The following is an 18212-nucleotide window of genomic DNA, read 5'->3' on the forward strand; positions in this document are numbered from 1 at the left end:
ACTTTGTTATTTTGTGTTTTTGAGTGTAAATTGATGGGAAAAATGGCAAATTTATCCACTTAAAATTAAATCTAAAACACAAAAAAGTGCAGAAAATGAACAGGAGTGAATACTCCCTGAATCCACTGTATATGTGCTCCCTATAGTACTGTGAAGTAAAAAGTGCTAAAAGTTACTTACATACTGTATAGAAAAAGAAAGAAAAAAAATTCTGTATACCTAACTTTGATTCTTTTTTTTTTTTTTTTGTGGAATTAACTTTCACCTATTTTTAACTTTATTGTGGCATTTGAACCTTTGACCTTAAGGGCTTAAGGTCAGGAACTTAACCATTAGACTATCCTGCCAAATCAGCCTGATCTTTTCACCTTTAATTTCATGTTGTGTGAACTACCTCTTGCACCTTCATTCTTAGAAGTGGCCTGAACTTTAGCTACTAGGTCTACGCTTACATCACAACTGCATTACCAGTTCAAATGACCCTTCCGTTGGTTTCACAACACTTACTACCTGTTCATTTCACAAATTTCTACTGCTCTTCTACAGTATTTTGTAGTCATGTCCAATATAAAGTAAACCTGGGAAACTGCATTAAAACTCCATTGCCACTTGACTTTTTGCCACTCAGGCAACTTCATCCACTGAGCAACTTTGGCTTTGAGATTCTAATACTTGGGACTCGCTTTTGCAGTTTTAATGCATTACAGATGAAAGTGAAATCCTGGAAGAGCTTTTCTCTTTTGGGTGTTTTGTAAGTTTTGATTTTGCACCTACTCCTGCATGACATTGTAAACGTGACTCCCTATACCAGCAGCTCAGTCTTAGTAGAGACACAGCTGTAGAAACACATGCGGTACAATGCTGTACAACCTGCTTGCTGGGTATATCCTCAGTCTGTTGGTTAACATTTACTACTGATATCCATTCAGCATACAACTGTCCATCCATTATTCTTCTTCCAGTTCATGATTTTGAGGTTTTCAAACCAAGAACTATAATCCAAAACAATTTAGGTCAGATAATTGTGAGACAATAATGAAAATTGTAATTCATCTGTCTATTGTCATGCAGGTTCATCTAAGGTATGTAGTACAACACCAGGATGACAGGGGGTGATGTCGCTAACAGGTTTGTCTTCTTTTTCCCTCACAACTTCAAGGAACTGCCCCTTGATAGCAACAAAGCCAAGAAAGCCCCACTCCCTCTGGTCTGCTCAGTATAAAAGGGGGACGTTTTCCTAAGGTGGCGTCTAATTTTTGATTTGACCACCACAGTGAGAGAGATAGGTAGAGAAAGTGTGTTCCTGAAAGAGCACGGATTCAAGGGCATTGTCCAAAGCAAACAGAGCCAATGCGTGTGTGTTTTCATTACAATTTCTCTTTCTTGTTGGAATTAAACAATTTTGTTGGAATTGGGTTGGCATCCCAAGCATTTGGCTTTTGATTGATTGATGCACTTCATGGAAAGAAGGATCTTTAGCAACGACAAACTCACAGTTATCCAAACAGTGAATTAATACGAAGATGCCAATCAATCTGCCTGCACATCTTGGGATGGAGAAGTAAATGGGACTACCTGAAGAAAACATGTGAATACAGGGAGACCATGCAAACCCCACACAATACGCTGGCTACACAAGGGACTGAACTTCAGTCCAAAAGTCAATAATAATAATAATAAAAATAATAATAATAATAATAATTGCATGAAGTACTATATTACTTATTAAATATTACTGTGAATGCATCCTTTGATCAATTGATCAATATGGGTGAATTTAGAGTTGCCAAATGAGCGGAGTACATATCTTCCAGATGTAAGCAAGAATTCCTGGAGAAAAAGCCCCATGCAGGTACAACGAGACAAAGCAAACTCCACACAGGCAGCGTCTAGGCTACAATACTAAATATAATGTAATTACAGTAAGTATGCAGACATCATAGGTCTAAGACCAGCCAGCTAGCAAAGTTAGGTAATCAAGGCTCAGTTATTAATGATATGGCAGGCAGACTCCACTTGAAAAGTGATGTTTCTCCCCCTGAATCTGACAGCTCTAAAGAAGTTAATTTAAACACACACAAATTCTTCAGCAGTAACGACAGGGTTGATACTTGCTGAATATGCAACAAAAAAAAAAAATAAAAAAAGGTAGCATTGTTAGCACCAAGATGAGAGATCCCTTCAAATACATGAAAAAATGGTATGAGCACACACTCCAGAAAAGCTTACAAATGCCAATCACTGACATTAGCATCAAGTTTGATGCTGTTTTCCAAACAGAGAGTGCCATGCATGCTAACCATCCTAATAATGCAAAAAACATCATTAAAGAAAAGAATGGCCACCTGACTGATGCAGTAACTGTAAGTGATGCCAAGGTCTTGACGAAGATAGCTGGGAAAATGTGCAGGCAAAAGTACTGGTCAAGTGGCAATCTTTCTCAGGAAGGCCACAATTAGAAAACAGCACCAAAGAACAACAACAGTACTGCACACATCCTTAAGAGATTTCTGGACTTCAGACACGATATTTTAGGCTCAAGCCGAGTCACAGTTATTCCTAAAATCACTTACAAAAAAGCTTAAAAAGCAAAAAAAGAGTACTATTTTGTAATAATCACAATAAGAAGAGGCAAAGAAGAAGTAGAAGAGTTCATTAGCATTGGGCATCAGTACACTCTTAAAGTTAGAAGTGCCAAAGCTGTTTTTCAGTTCATAAAAGAATCATCTACATGAAAGTTCCAGAAAGAAAATCTGATTTAGATCTATAACAATTCCATACATACCCATGAATACATAATAACAGATTTGTAAAACACCAAGGAGTTGTTGATTTTAAAAGAACACAGGCTATATTCAATAACACAGGCTAAGGTCAGGTTTTCTTGATCTGTCAGTATCCTGCTAGGTAGCCAAAAAACAATTTCATATGTAAAGAACCCTTTATAGAATTAAATGTTTTTTTTTGTCAAGCAATGGTTCTATGAGGAACCAGAGAACCCAGTAAAGTGACACTTTAGACCCATTATTTTTAAGAGTGTACCTCACCCCTTCAGGAGCCTTTGTTTGATTCCTGACCCATGCACTGTCTAGTTCATGTACTCCTATGTTTGTGTTGGTGAATTTGATAAATATATATGAATAACTCCATATTAGCGGGTGTGAGTGTGAGGGTGCTCTAATTCCTGCCTTGTGCACAATGCTTCCAGGACAGGTTCTGTACTGTACTTATAATGGAATAATCAACTAGGAAAATGGATGAAGGCTAATAATACTGATAATATTGTCACCCACTTAATCTAATTCAAGAGTGTATGGGGGCTTCACCAAGCACCAGGAACCAGCTCTGGACAAGATGCCGGACCATCACAGTTCACACTCATGCATATACCCATAGACACCCAAGGCTAACTTAGACCTAGAAAACTTTTGCCCTTAAACCAAACCTATTACATATCAACTATTACAAATCATTGGCATATTTGCTTGACATGTTTATCCAAAGTAGCTTATTAAATTTTTTATAACTGTTTGGAGTTTTTTTTAATAGCTGGAGGCCAGGCATGTTAAGTGAGTAGATCAGGGTCACAAAGTGGGTCACACTATGGGTCACAGTAGGGAACCAAACCAGCAACCTTTCTACAGCCTTAATGTTAAAAGTCCAATGACTTAGACACTTCACCACTCTGTTTATCAAAGTAATAATAATACTGCTTTGAGCAGATTTTAATAAGCACTGGTACTCTTGTTATGAAATATTTCCAAAGGTTGCTACCTAAAAATGTGCTCAGTAAGGTAGTCAGAGGTCAGTCTGATAACAGTGAATGTGCCCAGAAGCACCATTAGTGCCAGTCAAGTCTGGGTCACATGAATCCATGGTACTCCACATCACATATTGCCATCATCTCTACTGCCAGCTAATGCATAAATAAATCAACATCTTGCCTCCAGCAGCACACATATTTATTTATCAGTGGAATCGCAAACAATGTCAGGTCCTGCTGCAAAGGGACACAGAAAAGGACATGTGGAGGGTGTTGGAAGACAGGGCAAGATGGGTCAAGCCATGAGCAGCAGCCAACATCAATTAGTCCCAAAATGGAGACTGCAGATGGTGTTAGGAGAGAATCTGCTGAGTGTGCATTTCAGCTTATTTTCATTATTAGATTCAAGAGGTAACCTTGTTCAATGGCACTGCAGCGGGTCAAAGGCAGCTACCAGTACAGAATTTGTACTGAAAGCTCAAGATATGCTGCCTTAGTAATGCAAGATTTTTGCCTCATCCACCTCTTGTCCAAAGTCTGTTTTTCTGCTTAAGTTATAAGGTTTGCTCTAATATCTACAGTTTGTGGCCCAGTGCTAGGTTTCACTTGATGAAAGTCACTTATAAACTGTAAAACATGCAATGCTAAAGTTTAACATAACCAGCAGAATGATGCAGATGTTAGGATTATATGAGGATCCCTGAGATGGATTGCTGTCTGATCCAGTGTTGGTTCCTACCTTGCTCTGAATGCTACCACCATGGGCTCCCACCCCAATGGTCCTGTGGTAACAAAGCCAGTTAAGGAAATGGGTGTGGATGCTTTCGCATAGAAGTATTTAGGAAGTTGTATTATTAAAGAAATTATCTGTTTGCAGTGTGACTGGTGCATCTACTGCTAGTACTTTCCAACAAAATGATCCACTTAAAACAGAGAGTTATGCTGTGGCACTTACATAACACCATAAATTTCTGTCCAAAATGACCACCTTTTTCTACAGACCAATATGAAGAGCCATAAAAAATAAAACGTGCTGACTTCCAGCATCTGTCACTCACAGTGTCCATTCCAGATGCATCATCAGCTGATCTAAGAGGTCAGGGCTCCATTCCATCTCCAAGGCAACAGGCTCAGAGTTGCCTTAGGAGAGGTCAGAGGTCAGATTAATCATTGCTAATTTGTTAAGGGCATGTCTGCTGCGTGTGCATATGAGGCAGAGGAGGAGGAATGGTTCTGCTGATCCTGGCCAGGCTTTCTTATGTAAGCCAAAGTATTTATTTTTTTTGGTTGGGTGCAAGCACACACCTAAAATAATTGATTCACATCTAGAACATTTTTCTAGCCACTAAACTGACCAGGGGTTTGAAAATTTTCAACCAGCTCTACTTTTCTTTCCAAACTCCCTGTCTTACTCAACTTTCTTTCAATGTGCCCTAACCTTTATTATTACATTTACATGAAAGATGACAAAAACTAAATGAGACCCCATCACCACCTAAAGGGTCCTATACATTTTATACTAAAACTGGTTAGGAATTACATCCCTATATAGCTATAAGACTGTTTAGAGATGCCGGTTGTCAGGTATGTGGGCATGGCAAGTGTCTTACGAGTCTGTGCTGGATGAATACAAGGAGGAAAAAGAGTGAGGCACCACCACTAACTTTAGTTTCATTTGGTTCCATAGAATGGAGGAGCAGGAAACACAGAGAGACCAATGAGGTCACGGCCCTCACCCATAAAGCCGCAACCCTTACAGTGTCAGCCCTCGCTGGAAGTCGGCTTTTAAGGAGAATGACTCTCCAAACTACTGAAGTTTATTGTACTGTCAGGTAAAATACTTCCTTGTCTTTTGGACCACCAAATTAACAAGACATCCTCCAGGACTCCAACCCTCATTCTTTTTGTTTCTGTTTTTTTTTTTTTTTACACTTCACAAACATGCACTAACTCATTTTTAAAGCTGGCAAATCATGGCTGCAGAAATGTGCTTGCAAAATCTGATTACAGACAGAAGGATTTTTTCTGTCAATTAGTGATGAGTAGTGGCACTTACATAAATCTATCCTTTCATTAAAGTTGAATACTAAAAGACACGTGAAATTGCGTATTAATACTTATTACGCAGCTACAGAAACCTACCCATTAAAGCTAGATTAAGATGGAAACGCATATCTATCTATTGAACTTTACGTTCCATTTTCCTTTACCTAGCTTTGCCAACAACATTCTCAATTTCCTACTTTGACTTCTACACATTTCAGATGAATAATTATATATTTATTTAAATATAAAAGAAAACTAAATTGACTTAGATTCCCATTGATTAATATATTTACAAATGAAAAGCAGCTTTTTTAAGTTTCTTCTCACCTTCCTTTCCTATTTATATATACTGTGAATTTCCCCTTGGGATTAATAAAGTATCTATCTATCTATCTATCTATCTATCTATCTATCTATCTATCTATCTATCTATCTATCTATCTATCTATCTATCTATCTATCTATCTATCTATCTTTAACCTTCCTTGTCGTTCTGTCAGCCTTTTATGTCAGTTTCTCCACTGTTTTGTTTTTTCTTTCTTTTCTACATTCTTCCTTTCTTTGATTGCTATCCTTCCCTTTCTCTTCTCATTGTGTGAATCTTGCTTAGACTCTATATCTTGTCTTTGTCCTTTCAGTCTTGTCCACTGCACTTTTCTTATTTTTACTCTTCTTCTCCGGTGTTCCCTCATCCTCCTCCCTCATCACTCTCTCTCTGATCTGCTGCTCTCTCTTCAGATATATTTTTGAACTTTTGATTTTCTTCCCTAATAGTTGTTACTCTTTCTTTCCTTCACTATCTTTCTCGATTCATCCCCTCTGAGAGTGGCCCCTTGGAATTCCTCTGGACTAAATGAAGGAGCCAGACATCTGCCATAAGATGAATGCCTCTACCACAATATCAAATCATGTCGGGCTACAGAGTAAATATCTCAGCATCACCTTGTTTAAGTACGCTTTTCAAACTGTAATAGCAACCACTACAGACAGAGCTCTCATATGAGAGAGACAGAGTAGGAGCTTGTGTCGCTTCTTAGGCGTTTCCAAATCATTCTTCCTCCCTCCTGTTGTTTTATATCCACTGGCCTCCAGTCATTAAAAAAAGAAGGGCCAGTGAATTGATTTGCAAATGTCAGTCTAGTACAGCAGTGGGGAAACATGACCCCCCCAACCCCACATTCTAAAGAAAAAACTGATAAAATCAAAACAAAGGGGTACTTGCATGAGAATGAGAAGAATAAACCATGTGGACCATAAAGCCATGGCCTTTATAATTAGCTTGCTGCTGCTGAGGGAAAAAAAGGATGAATGAATTGAAAAAGAAAACAAAAAAGGGGTATTATCTGATTTTATGTTGATGTCTTTGCTGGGGGTCTTGGAGAGAAAAGAAAGGAGAGGAGGCAGTGATGGAGTAAAAGAAATAAATGAAGCCCTGTTCACGAATTAGCCAAAGGCCTGATCCATAGGCATATAGCATGTGCCACAAGTTACAGCAAATAAAAGAATAGAAATAAAGAAGATACTGACAGTCTGCTATATTTTAAAAGAAAGATGGTCTTCTCAAATGATATAGTGGGACATGTAAGAAGCAAAGGCAGATCTTCACTCATATGCTCCTATGTTTGTGTCTGACAGTTCATAGAAATGGGGCTGAGAATTTAGAAACATGGAATATTTCTTATTATTCAAATTAATCTGAGCATAATATCAATTTTGTGACTATTCCCACCTGCACACCACCAGAGCTGTTTAGCTGAGTTGCCTTGCCATGAAGAGCTGCAGGACCTATAGGTTTACTTCATATTGAGCCTCCTTCAGAGCCTCCAGATGAACAAATGAAAGGTCCCTGTCAAGCTTAACAACAGGGGGAAGCAGCTTACCCAGAAGGCCAGTTTAAAAGTCCAATTAGTGATGCAGAGCACCATCACTGGCCAATAGTCACGGTGAAGTGAGCTCTGGAGCCCACAGTATATATCGTAGTCCATCCATCCATCCATTATCCAACCTGCTGAATCCGAACTCAGGGTCACGCCGGTCTGCTGGAGCCAATCCCAGCCAACACAGGGCATAAGGCAGGAACCAATCCCGGGCAGGGTGCCAACCCACCGCAGATATATCGTAGTGAGATAGAATAAGAAAAAGCTATTCAAATTGTACCTCTTACTGCTTTCTTATTTATTATGAACTGTCAAGTCGTGCTCACAATCTCATTGCCACGCTCACCGGCCACCTAGAAATAATGGCACAGAGCGAGCCGCCCGTGGAAGATGTAAACACACCCTAAGTGTCAGCAGTAATGAAGCGAGGGGAATGCGCAGTCACTGGATTTAATGGAAAGGCAAACACGCCGCCTGTGGTCCTCGTTTGCGATTCTCCCACAATCCAAACATAGCAGAGTGACAGAAAAGCAAAATAGAGTATAGAATCAACATCACCAGGGGAATTTTGCAAACCACCTACCCCCACCAACAGTGCAGAAAAGGAGTTACAGACTCTAGACATTGGACCCCCCCCCCCCCCGCCCTATATTAAAAAAAAAAAGTCCATTAAAAATTGTGAGGCAAAGCTAGCCCCTGAGGATATTTCGAGCCACTCATAGGGGACATGCAGGGTGACTGTGAAATGTAAAAATAGAACAGGAACAGGGAAAGGTTTCAAAGACATCATAAGAAGGGATTATTTTAGAAATAGGTTCACATCCATTTTTATATGTGACAGCAGGACTTCATGCATGGCTGCATGAAATACTTACAAATGTCTTAGAAATTAAATAATTCTGTATGGAGAAATGTTCCTGTAGAGAGACAGAAAGTCCTTTAGCCGTCTTGGTTGGCGACAGACAGACAGACAGACAGACAGACAGACAGACAGACAGACAGACAGACAGACAGACAGACAGATAGATAGATAGATAGATAGATAGATAGATAGATAGATAGATAGATAGATAGATAGATAGGATAGCAGTAAAAAGTTATTTTAGGAAGATTCTTTAAAAGTATACTGTTTTTCTACCAAGTGAATAATAAAGTAAATTAAATAGGGGCATTTATGTTACCATTTCTGTATATTGCAGTGCTTGTTTATACCATCCAATTTCAATAACCTTATTCAAATCTGGTTTGCTAGTATCCAGACCCTATTTAACCATCAGATCAAAGAAGGCTGAAAAATGGCCTGGATGTGAAGTCATTCGCATTTCATCCATTTACTGAACCTGACTATCCTGGTAAGAAGGGTTGCTTAGGGGGGCAGTACTCATGCCACTTGCACTGTGAGCAAAGCAAGTGTCGTCTCTCAGTAGGGTCAACAGACCCACATTTATACTCACTCATACTTAGCAAATTCAAAGCTGCTGATGAAGACAACATGCATGTACTGTGTGAGGAATTTCTGAGTGCACAAACAAAATCCCACCCAACCACAGAGAGAACATGCAAGCTACACACATAAAGTAACTGGAATGGAATTTGAGCCAAGTAACAGAAATAACGCTGTCCCTACTCCAATCTAAGCACCATTTTCTTTAATTTATCTATAAATTTGTTTTCAAACTGATATCCATTATCTGTTAATTACAAAAGAGCTGGTTTTATACTAGTCATTTTTTGTCATTTATTTTTTTATATTTTAAACATGTACTTGTTGTTTATTTATTTCAGCAGAAAATAGTTTTCTGCAAAACATTTCCCCTGTTGTAGTGTTTCTCAGTCTGGTTGGTCACAAGCTCCTATTCTTTATAATGGAAGTGGGCTGCAGGGGGTCACACAATGAGTCACCCAAGCAATTCCCATTGCCACACAATGTATTATTCATGTGAAAAAGTGGGTTGCAATATCAAAAATGTCGACAAATGTAGTAGTTTATACTTTATAATATTTTCTCATATGATGTACTCAAACCAGTAATTTAAAGATGCTTGCGGTTGTGGCACATATGGCTATGTACTGTAGACCACAATGGTTTGATCCCCATCATTGATATTCTGTCTTATCCCAACAGATTAAGGCTAAATCCACACTACATTTTCATTTAAAAATTCAGACATTAGTCTCTGCTTTTGCATTTGGTCCAAAGTATCCCAGTGTTTTTAACCATCAAAAAATGGAGAAAAAATTTTGAAAATGAGGATGGGTGAAAATAAACAGTCTTGAAAATGCATACTCTAATCACGCTCTTATTATTTCATGCTTATTGTATGGCACTTCCCTGGTTTAATCCTGCTTATTCCATTTTCTTAACTACTTTTCTATCCTTATACTCTTAATAACAATTCCATCTCATTGTCAGTCCAAACAAAACAATGCTTTTTTATCTGACATTGCTGTCCTTTATGTGTAATGTGAATGTCTAGTGTAGAGGACACTTCCTCTTCCTGTTTCCACTGCCCAATGCCCAATGTAGACAAACAGCTGTGTCATATGTTTTCATGTGGGCAGAGACACTTTAGTAAAATGAAGTGAAAACACTAATGTGGATATAGATGCTTATCGTTTAAACTAGGACAATGTAGTAGTGTGGACAGAGCCTCACTTCATCTGCCTGAGTTCTGATTTTTATTTAAGCAGACTGATTTTGGGTGATGTGCTCCCCTGGTGGCTACAGACTGTTACTCACAATGTTGCCAGTTCAATCCATGCCACTGATGTACTGTGTGACACTAACCAAATCACTTTTTCCCTTTAGGCTCTGATTGCATCAAAGCAGCATTTAGTCTGATTTAGTAGAACAGGCAAAGAGTGTTGTCTATGTGCTAGGAACCATTAGGCATAAGAGTGCCTGCTCAGTCTCCTCCACTGCCTCCTTGTGTATGTTGACAATAACTAAGTTGTCTAATTTGCTTGATCTTTGATTACACTAAACCAGAATTTAGTTTGATTCTGAGAATCAGGTAGTGTGGCACCTTAGTTAGGGACTATAAAGTACAATATTGTTTCTTCTATGGCTTATTTTGAGATGAGTAACCTGGAAGTTACAGAGACAGTGTCTACAAAAACCTTATGAACTGGTAAATAATTCATTTTCACAAAAAAGGCATTACACACATTCTGATTCCTTTGCTTCCTACAAGATGATAAGCATTCTTAAGAAAAAATTTGGCATGACTATTTTTCTCCTTAATTTTTAGCTAGCAGTCATAATGAAAAGTTACAGTTAATTAAAGGTTTGCCGGATATACTCCTCTCCCTGAAGGAACAGGGGTTTCTATAATTGGAGACAAGTGTTTTGATAAATGAAAATAGTTTTGGGAAAGCCACACACTGCACTTCACGGCCATAATCCATCTACCTAGCAAAGACACTCAAATTGGGCAAGCTGACTCTCAGGGCTGTGACCCAGGGTCATGAAGAGATTCATTCTGATTTACAAAGTTAGCAAGCATTGACCTGAACTGGGTTTGTACATTGAAACGCAGGGTTTCATATTTGCTCTGCTTGTCAGGCAGCGGCATTCCTAAGTCAATATAAAGGAAACTCTGGGAAATATGGCTCTCCGCAAAAATTCCAAGCAGCTGGATTAGGCCTCTACGCTGTGCCATTAGGGGGTCAGATATCTCGTTAGGGCTTTTCTTTTCATTGCAGGGCTATTGTGCTGGACTACGGAAACATAAAGGAGTTTAACTAAGAGAGCTATCTGCGGAATTCTCCAGACTGCACCGTGGCCAAGGGTGTCGTTGCTTCCAATGGCAAACAATTTGTCCTTTATTCTGTCATTTCTGCTTTCCCATCTCTCCCTCAACTTGCAGTAGTAGCTTTTAAACACATGTTCATCATCTCAGTTTTAAGCACAAAATCAAAGGAGGTCTGAAGACCTGCTCCAAAGCTGGATCACATTCCTCAGAAATGGTTTCAGTTACGGCCATTTTTTGAAATGGTACCCTCAGATCATGAGATGTAGTCTACTTTGATGTGTTTTTCCAAATTAAAGCGATTACTGAACAAACAGAATGTTTTGGAAGAATTTGCCAAGATAAGAAGCACAGTAAGACACTCTCGTTCATTGAAAAATCAAAATATGACATTAAAAATTGGGAAGTATCTCTCAGACTTTTATCAGGTTTGGCAACTTCTGAATAGTCTGATGACATGACTAACTGAATATGAAGTAAAAAACGCATTTCTTTTTTGTTAAATCGCCATGCATTATCCTGATCAGTCTTACATTTACTGTACTGTATATAATCCCTTTTCAATGATGATAGACTTCTCCAAATGTTTATGTTTAAATTCACATTCATGTAGTTTCAGTGCTGACAAACCAAGTGATCTGCTTAATATCAAGGAGTTATGTATCAGGTAGCTGAAGTAAAGAACTTCACGGTGAAGCAGTTTCAACATGAAAGTCACCACATAAAGGGGGCAGTGACTGAATGTTTAAAAAAGAGAGTGCAACATTTGAAATGAATAATTCTGTGTTTGTCTGGTAGTAACATATGTGAATACAATTATGCACAATTAAAAGAAATGCATGTATAAAAATAACAGTTTACAATTTATAATGGAATCTTAACTTTATATGACCTCTTTCATTGTGAATGAGATTGACCAACAGTCATGTAACTTGAGAGCCTAACTAAGTCACTTGTTTATAATCAGGAAGATGGATTTGCTTTGAAAAAATATATAGAAAAAAAGTAGTGATAGTGTAACTGAAAAAAGAAATGGCAAAATGCAGAAATTATCACTCCAAGATGACAGCTGTGTATCTCTCTCCCTCCACTTTCTACTCTGCTTAGACAGTTTAGGGTTCACAGCAGTGAGCACAGGGTGGCAGCTATCCCTGGGTGGGGCGCCATTCAATTGTAGAATACAATCACACATGCATTCACAGTGTAGCAATTCATTAACTTGTAAGTTAGTGGGATGTGGGTGGAAATTCAAATTTTATGGAAGAAAAACCTACAGAGCCTTGGGAGAATGTGCAAACTGTTGACAGGCAGTGTCTAGACCGGGATTTGAACCTGGGATACTGAAGCTTTCAGGCGACAGTACTAACCACTACGTCACAGCAGAGGGCATAGCAAGAGGTGAAAAATGAAAAGCAATATATGTAAAACAGTTCAAACTTGATAACTTGTCTTAATTTTAGGTTGAACTAGCTGAAGTACCTGGCATTTCCAGTATAAATAAATGGGGGAAAAGTTTCTTTTGAAAGTTCAACATGGCTAAACACAACTCACGATAAGACAAAAGAAGTATTCCTAGACAAAAACCAGTGAGCCAGCGAGACAATGAAAGCGTTATCGAGATTAGTGGTTAAGAAAATGCTGTGTGTACCTGTGGTCTATAAAATAAGGTACTTTGCCTGGTAGAAAACTTTGTGCGTGCTGATGATGATGTCTTCCATCAGCCATAGCACACTCCTGCTTCCTGATGGGAATTGTAGTCCCTACATCTGTGCTGGTTTTTGGATTGCCCCTCAAGTTGCATCCCCTCTCCCCGATATGACATATCTACTCTTTAGATATATTGAGTATATATCTTTTTATATATACAGTATAAAGATTAGCTAAATCATGTAACGTTTTCATGTAATGCTCATTTTTCTTCAAAACCATCCGCCATATAGAATACATCTATATATCATTATTATCATCTTCATTAGGAGAATACAGCAATGATACTCTCAATGTCAATTCAACCAATTTAATGTGAATATGTCAAAAAATACATTAGATGTATCTACTTTGCTAAGAACAGTAGTGGTTCAGTTGTGTGTTAGCAGTCGACAGGCCACGGAAGTGGTGCAATGGTAGCACGGCTGTCTCGCAGTAAGGTGATTGTGAATTTGCGTCCCAGGTCCTCCTTGTGTGGAATATTGCAAAAAGTTTTTTTTTTTCATTCAACAAAAAATCCCACCATGCAGCAATAGTGAATGACACGAGCTATTGACGTGTTGGGGAGAGGAGAGGTGGGGCTTGGGTTGAGCCACCGTAGGCAGCCAGGGGGCGCACTCCTAGTATCCTTTATTTTAACTGCTACAAATGGCAAGGCACATGCAAAATTATGTGAAAACTGGTTTAACCATTTTTGTGTACTTAGTGAACGAACAAACAGAAAGATTGTGATTTTATTTATATAGATGGTATTGTGGGTTTAGGATTCCGAGATCAGTGTGGTCAAGTATCTAAGTAACTAGGCTTGTATATCTGCTGCACTCACAACCATCTCTTACCTTGAACTTAACCTGCACTACCATTACAACACAGAAAGAATGCCTCTACATGTGGTTTGTCAGGCATCTAAACAACATGAGTCAGTGTGATGAGGCCAAATTATTGGTCTTCAAGAGGCCAGCTGCTCAGCCTGGTGTGTGATGTGACAGTGGAATGAGTCTGATGACAATGCTTGCAGAAAGACTTTCATGCTTATCAGGAATGTTCAAAGGAAGATCAACAGAGTCAGAACCAATGGATAATGAAACATTTGCTCATATGTCAGTTCTTTTAATCAGATATAAATGCAGGTTCTTATAAACAACACTGGATCCTAGTATGGTTCATTGAAGTACATTGCATCTGTTACGCTGAGGTCGGCATTGGTCTTGAACAGCACAAAATGAGGTGGAGTAGGAAAATGTCATCCTTAGATGACAGTCAACATCAGATCTGAAGCTTATGACCACTAGATATGTACACTAAAACAATGTGGTTGGTGGTAAAACTGGGAAAAAATTTTCAAATAGCTTACCACCAGGTCAGCTACCCAACATGGCCTTTCTTTCTAATTCCTAATGAAGGCTTAGAAACCATGGTGATAACTCATCTTCTGTTTAGGCAATGAAGACTGCAATTAACTTCCAAACAGCATTAGGAGATCTGCTTCTGCTGCTTTTTTCGTTTGGTTTTTTGCTTTTAATAAACTCTAAATGTATTACACACATTTTCATTTAAAGCACCTTAAGAAGTTTGGATAAAGGTGCTATATGCTGGATGAGTGGTTCATGAACTGGCTTACGTACGGAAAGAAGAAAATGAAAGAAAATCACTATTTTTTCACTCCACTTGCAGTAGGAAATGAAGGCAATTTAAAGATGTAATAAAATGCCTAAGTACTTGGAAATAAAGTATTTGCTTGCAGGGTCTGAGACAGGACGCAGCTGGGATCAGCCACAGTGTGGAGAACTCTGGGCACATTCCTGCACTTTAACCACAGCTCAGCGCACTAAAATCCCCACATCCTGTCTGCAAGAAAGGGAAGAATGTGTGCCTTCAGAGCCGGTGAGCCCAGAGCACATGCCTTCACCTCCATCTCCTATACCAGAGCAGATGTCACTCAAGACTCAAGAAAGAAGGACAGAGCCATCAGAATATACCGCATGGATTAGCTCTAAGCCCCGGTACCCACCTAATTTGACCAACCATATACAGTAACTCTGCTGGTAATTATAAATAGTAAAACCTGATAAGGCCTATCTAAAGGCTATGTCACATTACACGACATTCCCAGTAATTTTCAGCTGTTGCCTTCATTTACATAATTTTCAGGCCATGTCACATTATACAACTTTTCCAGCGATTTTCAGTAAAGACCTACATTTACATAATCTTAAGTGTGTCTAAGGCAATCGACGGCACACTCCCGTGAAGTCAGTTATGTCATGTGACATGTCCAATCAAACAGGTTTGATTTTGTCTTTAGCTGTAGGGGTGGGCTTTGAGTGCATGACAGCTGAAAAACAATGAATGCTCATCCAGAATTACAATGCATTGAATGCAGTGATGATTAATAGGGAACGCCAGTGTTTTAGATTTCATAAACTGGACAGAAGCTTGTCCGTCTGATGTCTTGTGTGTTATACACAAAGACAAAATGGAAAAAGGAAAAAAGTGCCAAGATCACAGCTGAACTTGCCATACCTGTTAAACCTTCTTAAAGCACTGGCTCTGTCAGGCAGCACATTATTGTCTGTACGACTGTTTCGGACGATTATCACTCAATCAGTAAATTCCAGCGAAATTTCAATCGTGTAAACTGACATGGTCCAGCAACAAGAATACTGTCCAGAAACTGCAGTTGGCAAGTCTTACATATTGTGACATTGGCTTAAGTGCCTTAACTCATAAAAAAAACTATAAATCAGCCAAGAACTTCAGACCCCGGCCACCTCTGTTTACAACAACCCTACAATTCTCAGTGTATGTTCACTTACTTCTGTGTTCCTGCTACCTAGAGCTCTATTCATGTAACAATATAATCAAGATTGAAGGCATACAGTACATTCTTAATTATCTGTTTTACTGCTATTAACTGTTGTAATACACGAATGTTTAGGGGGCAATTAAAGGGCTCAAATACATGTAATTCCACGCCAGACCAGGGGGTGGCGAAGTGCACTAATTCTCCCTCTCAATCTCTTACAGACCATTCTAGGGAAATCCTGCCCGGCTCTGGGGCAGCCAACGACGTCACTTCCGGTTCCGGCCCTGATGACATAATTTCTGGGTTGTTTCCATCCTGCCGGCTACGCCACTGTAACAAAGATCACAAGACAGTGCGAAGGTTTGGGGCAGCCACCTGTACAATTGTTCCCAGCTGCAAAACTTCTTAATAATCAGATCCATGTTCACACTATTCAGTCCAAAACAGAACTAACTCAATATTAACAAGATGGCAGCTTTAAAGGCCATTACAGGAAGTGATGTCATCAGGACCGGAACCGGAAGTGACGTCGTTGGCTGCCTCAGTGCCAAGCGGGATTTCCTTAGAATGGTCTGTAAGAGATGGAGAGGGAGAATTAGTGCACTTCGCCACCCCCTGGTCCGGCGTAGAATGACATGTATTCGAGCCCTTTAGTTGCCTCCTAAACACACGTGTGTGACACTGTCTAAAACTGGTGTTGCCTTATATATACAGCTACACACCATATGTTTAATTGATTCCTGTTTCCACAGTACAGTAGTGTCCACAGCTGGTTAAGTCTTCAAATCAGACAGTACTACAAAAGTCTGCAGCACTCAGTGACACTAAACTTGGATCACAAAATTTTTTAAAAAGGAGAGATTAGTAAAATATTGTGACAGCATGTCTTTACTATCAGTTTAAGTATCACACTCTCTCAAATCAGATTAAATGGGCTACAGAATGTCACGTTCTGAATTTTTACTGATGACAGCCTGTAATATGACACAGTGGGATAGATGTTACATAACAGATATGGTGTCTTGTACACCTGGTCATTGTCTGCATGGTGTTTGCATATTCTCCTTTGTCCATATATTGTGTATACACAATGTCCCCAGTTATCTTTCAGGACACCCTTTGACTTTGCTAGTGTCTCTTCTTTGTAATGGACTTGTTTCACTTGAGCTCATTACATCTGAAAGGATTTTCTTTTTTATGGTTGGGCTGTCCAACTCCGATCCAGGAGGCTGACAGGTTTTCCTTCCTGCTTAATCAGTGACCAATTTCTGCTGCTAATTGACTTATTTTCCTTTCACTTTAATTGCCTTGTTTTGTAAGACTCAGTCTCTGAATTTCTTATTTTTTTCCTTAAATGGAAGCCAAACAAAAATGAGATGTGAAGCAAGCCAACAGCTGACAAGCTAAGTTGGGGCCTCTAACTCCAATCAATTTCTTGATTAAAAGTAGATTCTTGTTGAATTAATCCATTTATTTCACTTCCATGGCTTGATGCTGCTCTTATTCTGTCACAGCAGACATTTCTATAATTATTAATTTTCTATTTTTAAAAGCACCGTCAAAATGTTTTGCTGACCTGAGGAGAACAACATTGCAGGAGAGTTTCATCTTTCTTTATTTTCAGATTTTGTATGATAGAGACAGGTTAGCTGGTCATGTTTTGGCTTGTTTTATTTATCTCATTATTGTTGTTCAGTGTTGTCTGGCAGTATTCATATTTTTGCATTTTACTCTGGTTAATTAGTATTACTATTTTATTAATACAGAAAAAAGAAACAATTAAGGGGTCTGAGTCTTAAATAGAGATCAATTAAAGTGAAGGCCAAAAAAGTTAATTACCAATAAAAACTGGTCACTAATTGAGAAAATGGTTAGACTGAAGACCTGCACCCACTGCAACCCTGAGACTTCCCTGCAGTAGATGTTCTGGTTTTCTTCCCACATCCCCACAAATGTTTCATATAATTGGTGACTCAAAATTGCCCACCTGTGAGTGAATGAAGTGTATGCATGAGGGCCCTATGATGGACTTGGACACTATGAAGAACTGGTTCTTGCCTTGCACATGATGCTCTTGGGATAGACTCAAGCTCCCCATGATCCTGAATTGGATTAAGCAAGTTTGAGAGTACAATTGAACTTGAGACTTTATGGCTTGGTACAGTATTATAAAGCACCTTTCATAATTTACATTCTGAATGATCCCGTGAAAAATAAAGCCTGATTGACTGCTAAGAAATCCTAACCATAATGTTCACATA

At 38.9% G+C, this 18212-nt stretch overlaps 1 protein-coding gene across 3 annotated transcripts in view; it reads right to left on the reverse strand.

Moving 5' to 3' along the window:
* Positions 1–18212, reverse strand: part of robo3 (roundabout, axon guidance receptor, homolog 3 (Drosophila)) — a 407285-nt gene that overhangs the window by 149134 nt on the left and 239939 nt on the right. The window lies entirely within an intron of this gene.

The sequence above is a fragment of the Erpetoichthys calabaricus genome, chromosome 9 (genome assembly GCF_900747795.2).
Source record: "Erpetoichthys calabaricus chromosome 9, fErpCal1.3, whole genome shotgun sequence".
Lineage (NCBI taxonomy): Eukaryota > Metazoa > Chordata > Cladistia > Polypteriformes > Polypteridae > Erpetoichthys > Erpetoichthys calabaricus.